At 42.9% G+C, this 19,146-nt stretch overlaps 1 long non-coding RNA gene across 1 annotated transcript; it reads left to right on the top strand.

Moving 5' to 3' along the window:
• Positions 1-8,664: 8,664 nt before the first annotated feature.
• On the top strand, positions 8,665-17,573 carry LOC123586766. Its single transcript, XR_006706937.1, has 2 exons — positions 8,665-9,006; positions 17,196-17,573. It is a non-coding gene; the product is annotated as an uncharacterized LOC123586766 (long non-coding RNA).
• Positions 17,574-19,146: the final 1,573 nt, after the last annotated feature.

The following is a 19,146-nucleotide window of genomic DNA, read 5'->3' as shown; positions in this document are numbered from 1 at the left end:
TTCTGTACATTGTGGACCCACCCTTTGAAAGTCAAGTATCATATCCTGACCCTGAAAATATCCTCTGGGGGCAAAATCACTCCCATTTGAGAGCCACTGCTCTAAGTCAATAATCATTGAGCACTTGATAGATATTTATGGTCACCTTTGATGAGCCAGGCACTATCCTAGGCGGTGGGGACAGAGCAGTGACCAAGATGGCCAAAGTTCCTGCTTGAAAGAACTTTATATTCTAATGAGGGGGATAGAAACCAAGTGAGCAAATTCATAAGCATGCCTATTCAGATAAACACTAAGAAAAAAGTCAGACAAGGTGGTGGAATTGAGAGTGGTTGGTGGTCAAAGACAGCCTTTCCGAGGAGGTAACATGCAAGAGAGATGTGAGAGTCAAGGACGGGCCATTCATAGGAAAGGGGCTGCCTCGTAAAGCAGAGAGGCTGCTGGAAGGAGAGCCCCAAAGGAGGGAATGAGGTTGGTGAGTTTGGGGAGCAGAAAGGAGGTCAGTGTGACAGAACCTAGGGAAAGAGGACATGTTAGGCTTTCAGAGTCCAGGGCAAGATGCTTAGGTTCTGTTCTGAGGGAGATGGGAAGCTGCCTGGGGGGGGGCGGGGCTTTAAGTTGACGTGGAGTAATTTATGCTTTTACAAGTTCATTCATTCAGGCTGCTGGATGCAAATGGTCTATAAGGGTGCACAGAGGGAAGAGTAAAATCAGTGAGGGGACAGCAGCTGTCATCTAGGGAAGACTGAGGAGGTGCCGAACTAGGACAGTGGTAGTGGAAACGAGAGCAGTAAAGACAGATGGTAGTGACTGAGGGAGGGTAATCCTAGTTGTCATAGAAAAGATGAGTGAATGCCCGGAGAGAGCACGAGAGCCAGAAAAAGAGAGACGTTGGGTTTCTCCCTGAAATTAGGAGTCCATTGGTCTGAACTTGGCCGGGGTTTATTGAGAGGAGAAACATGACTGGCTAATCAAATTAACTCCATTCTCTTAAGATTTTCCAGCCTGTGGTTCAAGTTGGGTTTCTTTCATGGAAAGACCATTGTTTTTTTCCTATAAAGAGGGTTAATAGACTGTAACACCCGCTTAATTATAACCTGCTTCCTTGACCACTTTCTTTGGTTTAATATTTACTCAGCTTAGCATTTATCATGGATCTCAGCATAGGGTGAGGTCACTGAAAAAACTCCTTGAATGCAAACCTTCAGTAGTTCGAAAACTGCATTAAAAATAGGCCAGTCTTTCATAACATATCTTGAGGGGGGAAAAAGCAAAACAGAACAAAAGCAGAGTCTTGAAGCCTTCTTGGGTCTCTGATTATTGCTTCGTTTCAAGTTTTGTGAAATTGATAGTATTAATAACAGCAGCGTAATAACCACAACTACCATTTATTGAGCACGTACTAAGCACCAGGCTGTCTGAATCATGTTAGGTTTAATCCCCATTACACCCCTACAGGTAGGTGTTACTGTCCTTACCTAACAGATGAGGCGAAAATGGCTCAGGAAGGTGATGTAATCGTGTCAAGACCACACAGCTGGTGTGTTAGCTTCCTAGGGCTTCCGTGACAAATTACCACAATCTGTATTTCCGCTCTGGATGCCAGAAGTCTGAAATCAGGGCTTGCCTCGAAGGCTCTAGGGAAGGATCCTTCCTTGGTGCCTCCAGATTCTGGGGGCTCTGGGTGCTCACTGGCTGTGGCCTGCTTAATTCTAGCCCCTGCCTCTGTTTTCACATGCCTTCTCCTCTTCCCCCTGTGTCTGCCCAATGGATGTCTCTTCGAGGGACACATGTCGTTGACTGTAAGGCCCATCCAGATAGTCCAGGATGATCTCAACTTGTGATATTTAAGACCCCTTTTTCCAGAGAAAGTCACATTCATAGATTCCAGGGGTTAAGACATGGGCACTTCTTTTGGGGGGGGGGTACCATTCAACCCACTACAGTTGGTTACTTGTAAGTAGCAGAGCCTCGAATACACTTAAATTGGCATCATCAAAGAATGTGGGGCGCCCAGGCTTTTCTTCTTTCGTCTTCATTGCCTCATACGTTCTTTGTTTCCAGTGACCATGACCAAAGAGCCAAAGGATTTTTTTTCATCTAAAATAAACTTAGCAGCATAATACAGTAAAAGTTATAATTATAGGTTTCCCATCCAAAATGGTGGCAGGTATTCAAAGAACACCCTCATGTTAAAAGATGCCGGTCTTGCTAACTCTAATTACAAAGGAGGGTAAATAATGTCAAAATACATCTTGGGAGTTTTCGGTGCAGTAAAAATAAGCGTTCACAGCTAAATGGCAACTGACATCTGGATGGATTGATGATACAGCTTTTTTTCTTTCCTTTTTCCCCCCTGCTATTAATTAAAAGTTAGTTGTATCAATAGAAATTAAGGCCAGATTTTTTAATCCCTAACAGCCACTCAACCTTTCCCCTCATTCACATTAAATCTGAAGTCTAAAGAAAACCCACGGCAACTGGGCCTGAGCATCACAGAGGGAGGCAGAGAGCAAATGATAAAAATGTAACATGAGGGGCTCCTGGGTGGCTCAGTGGGTTAAGTGTCCGACTTTGGCTCAGGTCATGATCTCACGGTCTGTGAGTTTGAGCCCCGTGTCGGGCTCCGTGCTGACAGCTCAGAGCCTGGAGCCTGTTTCAGATTCTGTGTCTCCCTCTCTCTCTGCCCCACCTACCCCCCGCCTGATGTTCTGTCTCTCTCTCTCTCTGTCAAAAATAAATAAACATTAAAAAAATTTTTTTTAATGTAACATGATAGTATGTGGAACATTTGGAATCATCACATGCTGCTGGTGGGAATGTAAAACGGTATAGTCATTTTGGGACAAAGCTTTACAAGTGTTCAAATGGTGACACAGAGAGTTACCATGTGACCCAATAATTTCACTCCCAGACATACACCCAAAAGAAATGAAAGCATATGTCCACAGAAAAGCTTATACAAGAATGTTGATAACAGCATTGTTCATAATAGCCAGAAGAGTGGGAACAACCCAAATGTTTGTCAAATGAAGTCTATGGGTTAATAAGCTATATCTACACAATGGAATATTATTCAGCAATAAAAAAAGAAATGAGGGATCCATGCTAAAACAGGGATGGACCTCGAAAACATAATGCTAAGTAAAAAAGCCACATAAAAAAGGTCACATTGCATTATTCCACTTTTATGAAATGTTCAAAATGGGTAAATCCATAGAAATAGAAAAAAAAAAAGAGTGTTTCCTGGGCCTTAGGGATTAGGAAAAATGGAAATTGTCTGCTGGTGAGTAAGGTAAGGCATTTTGGGGGGAGGGTTTGTATAGGTTCTAAAAACTGGTTGTGGTGAGCTTGTACAATTCTGCGAGTATACTAAAATAGTGGAATTTCACACCTTAAAGCATGACTTGTATTGCATGTGAACTTTATCTCAGCAAAGCTGTTACAATGATTTTAAAAAAATAAAATAAAAATGTAACATGATAAGCCTCTTTTTAAAAATGTTGCTGTAAATCCTCAGATGCATCATTTAAATCGCTCTCCACAATGCTGCAGAGGAGATCTACCACAATTTCACCTCCCTCAGCAAAATATGTTGGTAATTTGGATTGTTTGCTCTTTTGATTAATGCCAACAAGAACATCTTCATGCCTAAAGCCTTGAAAAAACCTCTATCTATCTCTATCTATCTACCTACTTATTTAATCTTCCATCCATCCATTTCTTATCTACCTCTCTTATCTGTCTGTCTATCTGTCTATCTATCTATCATAATCATCATCATCTATCATCTTTTTGTCTATCTATCATTTATCTACCTACCTATCTAAACTTCTAACCACCCATCCATCCACCCATCTCTCTCTCTCTCTGTCTCTCTCTTCCTCTCATCTATATCATCTATCTATCATCTTTGTATCTCCTCCCCACAGTTGATTCCCAGGTCAAAAGGGACAAACTGACCTTACAGGACCAACTGGATAGAACTAAAGTCTCCGTTCCCCTCTCACACCCCCTTCTTCTCTTCCTCTTTTCTTCCTTCTCTCCTTCTTTCCCTTATTCCTTCCTTTTTTCTCACTTTCTAAACTTACCGAGACCGTCTCTCCCTAGTCATTCTGGAGTTTTGACTGCTACAAACAGTCTAAGAGATGAGTATGAAAGGCATGAGAAGTATTTTTCTCTCTGGATCGACATCCAAGAACTTACACAGACAAGGAATTCAAAGAGTCTTAGGGGTGGATCTAGCAAGATCTTTGCTCATGTTGCCTGTGCAGAGCCCAGCACATTTCCTCTCCGGAGCTCTCCTCCTTTCTTTAGCTCCTCAGTTCCCATGTGGTTTTAGGACCCGCTAAGTCATGTTCTTGTCGTCAGGGCTTGCCTGTTCTTGCCCACTCCCAGCCAGTCAGATTCATTTGTTCAGCAGATGATGCGGGGCACCCCCTGTGGGCCAGACACTGCGGTTGGGTCAAGGCTCAGCGGGGGGGCGAGGCAGGCCCGGTCCCTGCCGTGTAGACCTCGCGTCTTTCTGGACTCCTGTGATGGGCACGGCCTGCTCCGTGCTCGGGAGGTGCCCTCTGCTTCAGGTTGTGCTTGCTGCAGCAGTGAGCGCAGGAGGAGTATAGGATGTGCTCACCACCTCACAGGGGGTAGGGTCACAGGGGGTAGGACATCACACTTGGACGAACACTTTGGAACAATACCAAAGTCAAGCCGGGGCCAGAGATACCAGCAATTACCCGGACGGTATCATCTACAGAAGCTTGGCTTCAATTTTCTCACTAAAGCTCCGGATGACCCTCGTATCAGGCTGCAGAGGCAAGAAGGGAGGCTCCGAGGGCCCTGGCAGCGTGTATTCATGGGAGCTCTCTCCGGCTCTAAAAGGAGGACCCTTCTTTCTTCATCCACGTCATTTAATCTAGAGTCTTTTTTCAAGTTTGTTTGTTTGTTTGTTTCATTTTCTTGGTCTGTTTTAGGGTTTTGGAGGAACTAGCATACGTACACGTGCCAAGGAGTGTGCTGACACCTGAGAATACAGGGATGAACGGAAAAAAAAATGTGCCCGATGTCGTGCAACTTACATTCTAAGAGGGAAGACAGACAATAAACAGGTGGACAAATAAATGTATAACTTTACAAGGAAAACTAAAGCAAGTAGGTGCCGGAGAGCAAGGAACAGGGAGAGAAGGACTCCTTTAATGCAAGTGACGTCATGCAGGAGCATCCGGAGACGATGCTGGTCAAGGGAGGTGTGCTGGGTGTTCTCAGATCCTGAGATCCACGGATGAGTAAAATTGTGGAAACAACGGATGGGCAGACATAGGGATGGCACCACTTTAGTTTAGCAATTAGAGAATATATAACAACATTAAAAAAAAAAAAAAAAAAAAAAACCCGAGCAACTGCTATATCTTATCATCGCGAATTCATAAAGGGCACCTTGACGCCAGATTCCGTTGCAGATTGGTGAGTTGCTCGATCACGGACTGGCATTTGACAGCCATGAGTTTTGCCAGTAGGTGTTCTGTGTTCAGAGGAAAGACTGGACCTGCGTCCTAGCAGTCTGATGACAGTGGTATTAGTAATAGCTAATACTTTATGAGTTCTTTCAATGTGCAAGGCGCCGGGCCGAAAGCCCTTCACGTGTTATTGACTCGAATCCTCACAGCGGCCCCGGACGCTAGGTAGACAGGTGGTACCAGACTTTTTTTTTGTTATTATTGGTGGAGAAACTGGGACTTTAAGAGGTGTAGTAAATTTCCAAAGACACATAGCTAATGAATGGGAGAACACAATTTGAACCAAATCAAGCCGGAACCAACCCTACTCAAGAAAGGAAAGATCGACTTCGGGCTTTGCTGAGCCTGGTGAGGGGTTGGAAATCTGGGCATTATGTGGGCACCGTAGCTTCTCGTAGATTTGGGATTTGCACTGTGCTGCAACCACACATCCCTTGTTTCGCCTCTCCAGGTCCAGTCCCCCTCTTTCTAGCGATAGCACCCTTATTCTTCTTTGGGGGCTACCTCATCCCGCTGACTACAGTTTTGGTGGGGCTACCCTCATAGTGGCCCTCTCTTCTGGCCAAGGAGCAGACGGGGGTTGTGAGTGAGGCTGGAGGCTTGGCATGGAATTTGATTCTGGAGCAGAGCAACACAAATGCTGAAAACAGATGTCTCTTGGTCCCAGAGCCCTCCCCAAAGAAAAGGCTGTTTGTTAGTTTTTCCTTCCTGGGCTCAAAAGAGCTGCTTTGATCCCTGCCTGCTCCTTTTTAGTTCTCTGTGATTTTTTTCCCCTTACACTCATCTTCAATCCTTCTAATATATATATATATATACATATATATATATTTTTTTTTTTTTTTTTTTTGCTTAGGTGAGCTGGAGTTTGTCTGTTGCTTACAACCGGGTGGCAGAGCCTGGAGATTAAAACTCAGGTTTTAAATCAGATGAACCTCTGTTCTTATCCCAAGTGTACTGTTTACTAAGTATGTGACATTGGACAAATCGCTTAATCTCTCTAATTATGTTTTCTTACCTATGAAATGGGGATAATAGGGTGTTGAAAAAGTGAGCCACTGCATGTAATTTGCTTAGCAGAGAGCCTGGACTTAATCATGCAATTTGCTTCACAGAATGTTCTTTTTTATCAACTCCTTAATAAATATTAGCTGCTCTGATCTGCCTGGGCAAATCAAAGAGAAGTATGTTCTTCCCCACCTCAAACCAGGACCAGATAGTTTACACAACACAAAATATAGATAGATATGGGGGTGGGGGGAATCACAGGAATGGAATTTTACAAAATTGGAGCCAAAGATAAACTGAAAAAACACCAAAGCAGAAGAATCTGGAGGATTTATTGGACTAGAGATTTTAGACTTCAGAGCATAAAGAACTCACAAAATTGTACGATTCGGTATCTTGATTTCAAGTCTTTAAAAGATTCTTATTCCCATTTACAGTTGAGGTAAGTGCTGATTTTTCAATCAACAAATATATATTCCATGCTTACTGGGGAGTATGGCAAGATGCTGAATCTTGGGATATAGAGGAGGAAGATACAAGCAGGGTATCAGTATGGATATTTCTAGTTAGGGGTGGGTGTTTTCCACTTGATGATTCAGTGACACAGGCTTTTTGTGTCTTGTGGAATCACCATCCTCAAGGGCCTCGGAATCCTCTGTCTCCAGTCAGAAAATGGGGGAAGGGAGACTGGAGAAGGCACAGCTGCCTCTTAATCCAAGATGGTGGAGGCGACGCTCAGGGCTTGTCCTCTCTGTTGATCGATGTGATCACATAGCCTCACCTGGATGCACCAAGAATGTGCAGCCCCTTGCAGCAATGGCTCTGTAGTACAAAGAGGAGCAGAAACCACTGCTGAAGTCCAGTGTCTTCCACTCTGAAGACAGAGCTCTTTGGGCCTTAGTTCTCTATTATTAAAAGGATGGCTTTGTTCTATGGTTCTATAGTCTCTGAAAATGGAGAGGTATGAGATTTTTATTCAACTCGCCAAATAGAAGGTTCCATTTATCCATCAGCTTAGACACACACACACACACACACACACAGCGTTGAAAACAGGGAGAGTATTGAGTCATCATATCATATTCTATTACTTTGGTTTTTCTTTGTAGTCTTTATCTAGAACATGTCTATATACCCAGTTCAATATTACACACACCCAACCTTGAAAGAAGCATATTTTATGTTTACATATATTTGCTTCTGTCGGAGGATGTGTGGTTTGTTGTACCTAAGGAGATTTTGGCCTTCTTGATCTTGAGGGAAGGACAAAAGATTCAGATGCATTGGCTATCATTAAAACTGTAAGCTTTAATTCTGAGGTTAATCTTTCTCTCTCTTTTTCCCCTTCCCTTTCTCTCCTCTTCTTCTCCTTTTTCATTGTCTTCAGTAGCTGAAGAGATACATAAATCAGCTGACCTGGTGAAGATCAGTTCACACAAGGTACATCAGGAAATGTGAATTTCAAGCGTGGGTCTTTGTGTATGCAAATCGGACTGGGCTTCCTATAACTCAACTATCTATCGAGGAAATTAAAGGGAAATTAGACACTACTTTCAAAATCTTACTCCCAACATTTCCTTATATTTGTCCTTTTGTGCACTGGAACTGCACATTTTTGTTTTTACTGGTGTTTTCTGTGCTCTGTGGACTTGACCTCTGTATCCTGCCAGTATTTTCAACCACAGTTTGTATAAACATTGCATTGTCCCGTGTGTCAGTCCAAATCAAACTTGAACACAGAATTGTGATGGTGAGTAGTCATTTTCTCTCAACCAGTTCCCTCAATTATTGACCCAAAGGTTGGAGATAGAGCTGAAAATACTGCCTCTGGGTCCCTAGATCTCAATCCCTATCTCTGCCTTTATCTATCTCTGCTTATCTCTCTCTCTGTCTCTCTCTGTCTCTCTCCACATTTGGCTAGGATTGCTTTAAACAATATATAATAAAACAATGCACCATGAGCTAGCAAAAAATCTACAAAATGAATTTCCTCTTCCTTTCACGGCCATGCCTCCTATGCACGAGTCTGCTGTAGGCACTAGGCAACTAAACAGCAACCCCTCCACCTTTCTGTAGGGGAGCCAGAGAGGCAAAACAGATGTACCAAGAAGTTCAGTAACATCCAAGATCGCGTTACCAGAAGTCACAAAGCCGGGATGTCAGAGTCTGAGTTACTAATGACTACTCTACGTTGACATTGGTGTTGAAATAGAAATGATAACGAGGCGCATACTATCGACAGGCAGAGGGACAGTGAGTGCGAGTTCCTGAGGTGGTGCTGTTCTGTTCGAATCACGGAGCACAAACACCTAATGCTAAGAGGGCGTCTGGATCTACCGCATCCCCTGTGCTTAGTTACTAGGTTGGGTGAGTGAGGGGTGTCAAGGGGCAGGTCATCCAGATGGACACTAGAATTCTGGTCTCCTGGCCCCCAAGGCAGCACACACTTCCTCTATTATTCCAGAATCAACCAAAGCCATCGGAGGTAAGAAGCTCTTCCGTGTTCTAGGTTTTATTTGGTCTCAAACTATTTTTTATCCCTGCTTAGTTCTTGGCTTACTCCCTGGGGTAGAGCCATTTGTTCATTCAGGTTTCACTGAACACCCGTGGGCCTTGTACCCTGAGCCTGGGGCAGGCGATGGGTCTCTAGCATGCAGGTACCAGAGCTGCCTCTATTGCTTGCTAGATATCTGGTTATGGGAGAATCATTTTGTGTGGCTTCCCTCCCACCCCCCGCCTTTTATTTCTCCTGCCTCTAGAATGGGTCTGAGACAACTTATTTCACAGGGTTGTTGCAATCGTTGAGTTCTGTATGGAAAGAGAGTTATCCTTATTTGAGGTGGGCTGCTCCTTTAGAAGCAGAGTGTGGGGTGGGGAGGGGGGCAGGAGTTGGATGAGCCAGGAGAAACACATGGAGGTCAGATCACATGGGGCCCGTGCGTCATGCTAAGGAGTTCAGACTTGTCTCTCAAGCCAAGTCAAATTGTTTGCCAAATCACTCAAAACAACTGTTCTGTGATGGGAGCATGGGAAAGAGACTCAATAGTCAGTGAATGCTGGCTATGCCCTAAGTGCTTTATCTCAATTCTCTGACTTAATCCTCATGACAGCCCCACATAAGAAACATTATACACTGAGGCTCAGAAAGATCAACTTCCGAGAGGTTACATAATTGGTGGCAGAGCTGTGATTTGTATTATTCCGTCAGACTGTGAAACTTTCTCCTGTCATGCATAATACATTAATTCCCTCCTCCCAAAAAAAAAAAAAAAAAAAAACACCCATATGAAAGCTGAATGCCTAGAACTGAAGAAACCCAAAACTTTGCATGTGATATGGAGGAGTCATATTCCATGGAATCCACCCAAAAAAAAACATGACGAAAATTCTTGATGATGCAATGATTATTTAAAACATTAAAATTGGCTTCAACATTCACTGCAAATAGTTCTACTCTTATGTAATTTCCTGCCTCAAAACCTGGTTTTTTTTTCAGATTATTTTAAGTGACATTCAGTAAGGAGAAAAAATTCGCTTTAAAATGTAGGGAAATGACTGGCTTAGTGGTAATTTTGCAAGAGACTGGGTAGGGAACTCAGTGTGAGGCTTTGAGGATGGCTTTCATAGGATTTTACAAGATTTCTTTAAATATTTGTGATATGAGACTTGACTATAGAACTATTTCTCCTCTTGACAAGGGAGCACAAAGCATACCCATCCCTGAGAAGTTCTCTCCAGTTCCATGAACTTCCCTGCCTTTGGAATTCTGGAATGGTTTTTGGTGCCAATTTTTATCATTTCCATGCTTTTTAAGACTCTCTCCACATCCTTCAGTAAGGCTCATCTTGCGATGCAGTCTTATGATCTATTTCCAGAGTTCCCTGTATGTTATTTAATTTGGTACCTGTTCCTCACGACTGAACAGCTTGAATTCATCAGGCATTCCGGCACAACCAGGGATTCCCTGCATTTAGCACAGCAAGTGGTTTTTATCTGGGTTCCAGCGGTTTAACTGCTAGTGTCAGTGGCTTTCATTTTTCCATTTCTCACTCATCTTTATAAAACATTAGAGAACATTTCGGTAAAACATGAAACGATTGCACAAACATGGTTGCAAAAGCTGCTGATGCTGTTTAATCTGAATTCTGATTATGAGCTTGGTGTAAGGGTGTCCATGTGAAAAGCAAATATGTGGAGATCGAGACTTGCTTTGATGAATTTATTCAACAAATGCACTATCTTTGGGAAGCTTATCTACAGGAAGATTGTAACACAAGGGTTTGTATGAAAATGACTGGGAAACCTTTCAGGGGATTGAGGAGGTGAGACAGGAAATGAAAGGAAGTCAGGCAATCATCAATACAATGCATCGACCATGGGCCCAATGAAGAAAATAAGCAAGAAAGGTCCCACAGAGGAAAATTTTGCTCACTTCCGCAGGTCAGCACCGTAGACAGTGTAAATCATACCTCACTGATGCAGAGGAAAGGGAGATGGAGTATTCATACCTACCATCCCACTCCTTGGTCATTGGCCAAGGCTATACAAATTCCCAGTCTTCAGTTCTCTGTGTTTTGGTGCAGACAACTCCAGCTGGACTTCAGCAGCCTGGGGGGGCAGCTCTCCCCAAAGAGCAGCGTGTACTGGCTGCTTTGAGTATGAGCACTTTGGGCAGAAGTGTGGACAAAAATGGCAATGGAATCCACAGGAATGTGAGTAAGACTCTGCTGGCCACCCTCCTAGGATGCAATGGAGAAGAGGACGAATATTGTCCCCACCCACTCTCATGGAGCTTCCATTTGGGTGTCAGGGAACTAGGCATTAACAAACTAGTTGCAGATTCATATACATGCGATGAAAAAAAATAGGCAGGAGGCTGATACGGAAAATAAGAAATCTGTATTTAGATAGGCAGTAAAGAGTTCTCTCTGGAGATGACTTTGGAGCCGAGGCCTGAATGATGCAAAGGAGTGAATTATTTGCCAAGTCAGGAGCGGGGAGCTTTCCCAGCGTAGGGTACACATAGTCAAAGTCCTTTGGATGGAAGAGAGAGTGGCATGTTCCATGAACTGAGCAAACACCAGGGGGGCTGGAGCCTAAGCCTGGATGGTGAAGAGGTGTCTTCGTTATCTGTTGCTGCCTCAAAAATCACACCCAAATTCAGATCTTACAAGACAAGCCTTGCAGCTTTGCTCATACTGGCGGCTGGAGTGGGGATGGATGGTCAGGGATGACCTCGTTCTGGCAGTTGCTACTGGGTCTTGGCTTGATCATGTTTCTTATAGGCTCATCTGTGCTTCTCCAATGGGAGACGGTATTTGAGGGAGTGAAGGCAGGGAGCTGCAAGCCCCTTGAGGCTGTGTTTCAGGAGGCACACAATATCACTTCCACCAAATTCTACTGCGCAAAGCGAGTTACAAGGCAGATTCAAGGGATCGGGAAAATGACTTCATCTCTCGATAGGAGGCACTGCAATGCATTGGTGGCCATGTTCTAATCTACCAAAGGAAAAGGCTATGATTTGAGACGCACCAGTAGTCAGACTAAGCCTGGCATGGTGGGCCACATTAAGGTGTTTGGATGTTGAGGTCTGAGTGTCCAATAACCAGTATCCAGTGTCATCCTTGATCAAGATCTGAACCAATACAGAAACAAAATGAAGGTTTAAGATGCACGGACATCAAGTTGTTCTTTTATCTTTTAGGATGCAGTTTATATTTGGGGACAGGTGGAGTATTTAATGGAGAACCAAAGAAGCAAGAAGAATTACCCACCCAGTCATTGACCAAGCTCTTCAGTTATTAGATGCATGGTCTTGAGCATTATAACTGAACTTCCTTGATTTACTGAGAATAAAATGAAACAATGTTTGCCAAGTGTTTAGCCCATGGCAGGAAATGAGTGCTCCCTGAAGTTTGCAATTGTTATTAATAAGGGCAAGTAGCTCTGGGTGACTGATTTGCATAAAGTTCATAGAGGATATCTGGTTTTTCTCCCCTTATTTCCATTGGTAAAGACCCTATTCACCCTTTTATCAAAACTTTTCCTTCCCTTTCCTCCAACCTGCTTGGGTGTTGCCCCACATAGATCCTTCAGGCTAAGAAGGAAAGGAATCTGCAGATCTTGACAAGGAGACCTTCAGGGTTTATTATCTTAGTGAAGTTGCAGGTGAATTTTAATAACAATAACCAACAAATCTCTTTTATTCCATTATGAAGATAAAACCGATGAGAAGTGGTGCTTGGTGTCATCTGGTGTGACCGTTTCTAAGGAGATAGACAATTAAATATTTCCTTTCTAGAAGGTTCCATTAAAGCACACATATACATATGAGGGCAGGCTCTCACACTCACACATCCAAACAACCAATTGTTTCTGTCTTTGACACTTTGCATAGAATTGCAGGCAACTCACAAATTCCATAATTTATTGAATGTCACTGCTCATTCAGAAAGGATGGTCATTATCTCAGACATATTTATGGACCTGGTTAATGCCGAGTATTAAAAACGTTATTGGGGATTTAAATCCAGGCAAGTGACTTCCCTCCAGCGCCGAGAGAGCCACAATTTGCCGGCTCCCCTTCTGGAGGGAGCTTGCCAGATATGGAAATATTATTACATGGTTGAATGAAAAGGAAACTGAATTGCAGAAAGAGCCTCCATCCCTTAAGAGCAATGACCTATGAAACAGCTAAAGGGAATAAGGAAATGAATTTTCCCAATTAAAAGAAAACAAGGAGAAAGCACACAAAGAGAGGTAGGTGGCAGATCTAGGCACCGGGAGACTGGAAGTCCATCAAGAAACTATAGCACTCTTGGAATTCAGCTTCCAGTGGATCCCTGTTGCATTTGTGTCTCTTGCCTAATTTCCTCTACTTGCTTCCTGTGCGAATGATAGCTTCTTTTAGAACATCCTTTTATACCATACATAACACTTTTATATTATTTGATTGGATTTCCACAGTCTTGGGAGTTTTACTTATTTCCAGCTCCAGCTTGCACCTGGGGATACCGAATAGGTATGCAACTTGCCTCTGCTCGGGGACTGGTCACGGACCAAGCTAGGAACTGCTTTCAGGGTAGCCAGCTCGGGACTTGGTATGCTTCTTACTGTGCCAAAGTATCTCCGACATCAATTCCTCCCCTCCAACCGTAGATCAGATGATCCTTGGCAGAAAAATTATGTTTTATACTTTCATTGGTATTCTCTAAAGAATCTTTTACCTTATGAGCCCACGGATGGAACTCAGTATGTGTTAATTGATGGAAAGTTGTGTCGCCTTTGCTTTCCTACGCCTAGCCCCCCAGTTTTTGTTATCCACATCTTAATTTTAGAAAGTTTCTTCTTAACAAAAAGATGTGTTTACAGCTGATGGCACAGGCGGGCTGGGCACAAAGCCCATGCTCTCACCACGCCGTTCATGCTCTGTGCCTTGTTCAGTGATGAAACCTCTCTAAGCCCCCAGGATTTGTCATCTTTCACTCGGGGCTACTTTGCTCACCTCAGAGAGCTGTTGGAAGCTTGGAATCCAGTTATAATCTAGCCCCTTAGTAAAGTTCCCAGAATTTAGTGGGTACCAGCTACATGCTACTCTTATTATCATTGGCATTGTTTGCCCCTTGCTTTCAACTTCCTCAGAAGCCATCTCGCTTGGGAATTTCACAAAATAATGTCTTACAGCTTCCGTCTTGGACTCCATCTTTCATCTGTCTTGTTCATCGGTCCACTTATTCATGATCCTGTCAGCCATGCTTTCACCATCTTTCCCCACCTCTCGTCCCGGGTTACCCTCACATTTTTGGGCTGGCCAGACAACACCAAGGGTTGGTTCAGCCACACATTTTGTCACGTCACTCTGGAGATTCCGGATGTTAGGGCCATCCGGGGCAAACCAGCTCATGTGATCAACCTACCCACAATCCCTTGCAGGACTCAGAACTCATAGATTTGCTCCTTTATATTTCCATACTGATTCCTTGTGGGAAACACACTGCCTGTCAACCTGAAGGATGCCTTTCAGGAAAAAAAAAAAAAAACACTACAAAATCAATAAAAAAATAAAATATATAAACAAAACAGGATACAATGCACAAAACAGAATTCCTAGCTATTTCCTCTGGGAAATCTTATGTCACTAACTCTTTTGAGCCTTTTTACTCAAAGTTTGCTGTCTTTTATATCCAGGGTGGGAGGCAGTACTATAGCCTTACCGGTCACTCACGCGTTGCAATATGTTTATGCTGTTTGGTCAATGGCTGCCGGTTTGAGCATCCCACCTGCCCACCACCGGCACCCTGACTGCTCTTGGATCTCTCACTATCCAGCAGCTGAAGAATTGATATCTAGCCCAACACAATGACCAGGATCCATCATAACTGGTTGATACGCATGCTAGGGAGCCCCTCAAAACCTGGTTTCACAAGCATTGCCATGGGCTTTCCTGTGATCTTGGGAGAATCAGTCTTACCCCAGAGTTTCTCTATAGACCTAGGAGCCCCATACAGGCAACACCAGGAGGGAAATCCTGTTGCCCATTTCCCTCCAACCTGGCAAGCAGCGGGCAGGGGCTCTCACGCACCATCCTTCACGCAGTGTGCTCCTTGTCCAAAGGATGCCCAGATATCAGCAGAGAAAACTATCCCTGCTCTATCCTTGTTACTCTGGTAGGAAAGTGCACCCCATCCCTCAGTCTTGGTTTTGCTATTAACCTGTCATAGAATCTTATACCAGTCCTGTCACATCCCTTGGATTTCACTTTCTCCAGTATGTGGCTTAGCTCATAGGGTTGCTTTGAAAGGTATAAAACAAAACCGGTATTAGAGTGGTTTGCAAGTGGCTACTTGTCGTGTGCATACAAGATATTAACGTTGTCATTGTAATTATCACTACTCAGCATCACCCATGACCTACAGATTTGTTTTCAGGTAGTGCTTCTACACCAATGTGCATCTCGTACTGCTTAGAATACCAGAGCCGTAGAACAAATTAGAGATCATCTAGCCCAAAGATGGAGAACTGTCACATATTTAGACTAAGCTTAGTATTTTTTTTTAACTACCCAGAGGTGTTTGTCTTTATTAACATTCCTTTATCAGCATTTAAAACTCAAGATTTTTGTTTTCACATCAGAATACAGATTTTTGGCATCTTTTACAAAAAATGACCTATGTTCCAAATAAATTGTGCAGGGCAAATGTCAGCAGGAGCTGACAAGGGGCTGCATTTTTTTGTGAGGTATACAGGTGTTGCAGCACCCTACCTCCTGGCCACCCCGTTTCCTGACACCAGGCGGCTTCTCGGCACAAGTGCATTATACGCACTTGAGCTCAGCCTGGCTTCTGCCTTGTCTCCTCCCGCCAAGTTTGACCTTTCTTACATAGATGAGGAAACGGAGGCCTCCAGTCTACCCTTCCTTTTGCTTTTTATTTATGACATTGCTTCTTACTAGCTTTCTGAGCCCAAATCCTTCTTCTCAACCACATAAGAAAGACCATGGCTTCTATTTTAGGTTAGTGTAGGTTATTTCACTTCAATTAATTGTAACTTATTTTGTTTTAATCAGCTGCAGAGTTGATTATAGAGTGGCCAGGAAAAAAATATATTGACAAGACTTTCTACCTTTACATTTGTCTTAACCTGTCTTCCAGAAAAATGTTTTCAATCTGTCTTGAAAACAGGCTACCACCAGTTCTGTGTAAAAATAGTATTAGTCTTAGGAACAGGACAGTTGATTCTTTTATATTGCTGAAATTGGTAATTATCAGCGTACTCATTTACTCATGGACTCATTTGTTCTGCAAAGGCCCTGTAAGATCAGGAGAACAGATAACAGCACTAAAGAGGGTCCTCAAATTCTCAAGCTTCACGTCAGTATTCTACATTTTAGCCCAATTTATAAGAGTAGAAGTTTAGGGAGGAGAACAAAAGAGATGAGCCAAATTTAAGGCCTGAGTTGGGACCCGACCGGTCTCCTGTTTTTGTCTAGAGCCCCGGAAATACAGACAGAGCCAGAAAGAGCCTTGGGAGGCTGATTCCAAATTCTTCATTTGACACAGGCAGAAAACTAAAGCCCTGAGGAGGGAAAGTTACTGCCTCAGCTTTTTGTCACAGTTGGAAAAAATAGGCTTATCACATGGGATTTCTAGAACTTTGCCAAGAGCCCTTTCCTGATTCTCAAACCAATTTCTAAAAAATCATGGTGAGATTTCTCCATAAGAAAATATAAGAGTGGGCGCCTGGGTAGCTCGGTTGGTTAAGTGTCTGAATTCAGTCCTGGTCATGATCTCACGTTTTGTGATTTTGAGCCCTAGATCAGGCTCACTGCTATCAGCGTAGAGCCCCCTTCAGATCGTCTGTCACCCTCTCTCTGCCCCTCCCCAACTTGCTCATGTGTGCTCTCTCTCTCTCTTAAAAATAAATTTTAAAACACTTTAGTAGAGAAAATATAAGAGAATAAAAGCAGCTAAAAGTATTAAGTGTTCAAAAGGCTAAGGCCATCATTCTGTCTCAACATATGTCAATGTTGCATTGATTAATGCACAGCAATTTTTCTCTGTTTCTGAAATATGATTTTTTTTTAAAAATGAATCAATAAACATTTGTGTATTCTGACTTTCCACCTTCTTATGTCCTTCCTTTGTGCCCTAAATCTCCTTCTTTCTCTTTATTCAGGTATTTTCTCAGATCTCCTGCCCAATTTCCTCTCCTGAGTGAGGTGTGGTAAAAAGTATACAGACCCAGAGGGAGTTGGATTTACACACCTCACTGGATTCCTACTGGGTGTGGCAAGTTGGACGGATCACCCGTCTTTGACACGCTGGTTTTTCCAGAAGTACTACTCTTAGTAATGGCCATCCCCATTTTTGGTGGTGGGTTGATATATACTCCCTGACCCATTCTCCATCCACTGTTTTTGAATCTTTGCCAGTTTCAGTTTGTAGGATGTGACTACCTCAGCAGGTCACCTCCAAGGTCTAGGGAAGACAGATAGAACTGGAATTGTTTTGCAATTTACCTGCTGTACAAAATAAAATGCTTTTTTAACCTCAATGAGCCTCGTTCATTCACTTCTTCACTGAGCACCTCTGATGTGGCAGGCAGTATTCTAGGTAGAAGAGACACAGTTGTCAACCAGACAGCAAATCTCTTGAAGGTTACATCCTTCAATGGGGGAAGATAGACAACAAATAAGTAAATCGGGAAAATATCAGATTGCCATGAGCAAGATGCAAATGTAATGGAGTATGTCTTCCTTACAGGCTCCCACGGGGATTTGTATATTTTTTTTCCAGTTTTCCTTAGTGCCCTGTAATTGCGTATGTATCTCCTTCATTAGACTCTGCGTCTATGAAGAGATGAGACCTTGTAATTTTACATCTAAATCCCCAACTCCTACATAGTATTAGCTACAGTGGATGTACTCAACGAAAGCTTGCTCCCGTTTGAATGCTAACTTCATCCTTGGCTCATCTTATCTTTCTCCACTCTTATTCTCTCTACTCTCATTTGCTCTCTCCCTGATTTCTTAACCTATATTTTTTAGAAGTATGCATTTTACAATAGTAAACCACTGTAAATCTTCCCGGAACAAGATGAGTTTGCGTAAGTCAGTAGTAAACAAACAAATAAATGTATACATAAAATACCTAAGAGGCGTTTCATGAGTAAAGTAGTAAGTGTGTAAGCCCGCGTTAGACAAAGAATTTTCTCTCTTGTTCAACTGACACTAATGTAGGACTTCTAGCAGGAAGCAGTAAGATGGTTACAAGTGAGAGTCTGTCAGACAGACTTGAGTTCGAATACAAGCTTTCCAACTTGTAATAGTTCTGTGACCTCGGGAAAATGGCCTATCTTTGCTGATCTCAGTGTTTTCACTGAAAATTTTGCTTAATGATATCTGCCCCATCAGGCTCCTGAAAGAGTAGATGGCATTATGTGTACACACACACACACACACACACACACACACACACACAATTCTGCATATCGTAGGAATAGCTCACCTCTTTGAGTGCTACTGTGTACGAGTGCTTTATATTCAGCAAAGACTCAGGCACAGAGTGGTTGATCAAGCTGTACTAGATTGTTATGCGCAGCCCAATGTTCTTAATCGTAAACATTTAGGACCACAAAATAGGCATTCAATAAAAGGTGGTCACTGCATGTATTAAGCTGATCATCTTTTGTGGTATCATCGCTTTGGCAATGAGAAACCCACAGAAAAACACTTTATGAGACACCAAAGCAAAGACCAACACTCATAAGGCATTATGATCTCAAACTAGGATGAACACGTGCTCTTTTTTTTGCCAGCCACCATCCCTGTTTGGTCTAATTGTCCTAGACCCCTTTTACAAAAATTTCTTACACCCCTTTTACAAAAAATGTCCTGATTTATATAGTCACCCTATTCTAACAGATTCACATCCAAAGCCAAGCGTGCATAGGAGGCAAAAAGAGGAGAGAGGAAGAAAGAAACACAAAGCAGTTTCATTCTGTCAACATGCCTTCTCCCTACAAACGTATCTTCAAAAGGGGTTCTGATTTATGTGTCCTGATTCATGGCAATTGGAGGCATAGAAGATTTGTCACCTCAGATTTTGAGGGTCTAATTATTTATACT

Source organism: Leopardus geoffroyi, chromosome C3 (genome assembly GCF_018350155.1).
Source record: "Leopardus geoffroyi isolate Oge1 chromosome C3, O.geoffroyi_Oge1_pat1.0, whole genome shotgun sequence".
NCBI lineage: Eukaryota > Metazoa > Chordata > Mammalia > Carnivora > Felidae > Leopardus > Leopardus geoffroyi.
The sequence above is the reverse complement of the archived record's forward strand: the minus strand, read 5'-3'. Positions and strand labels throughout refer to the sequence as shown.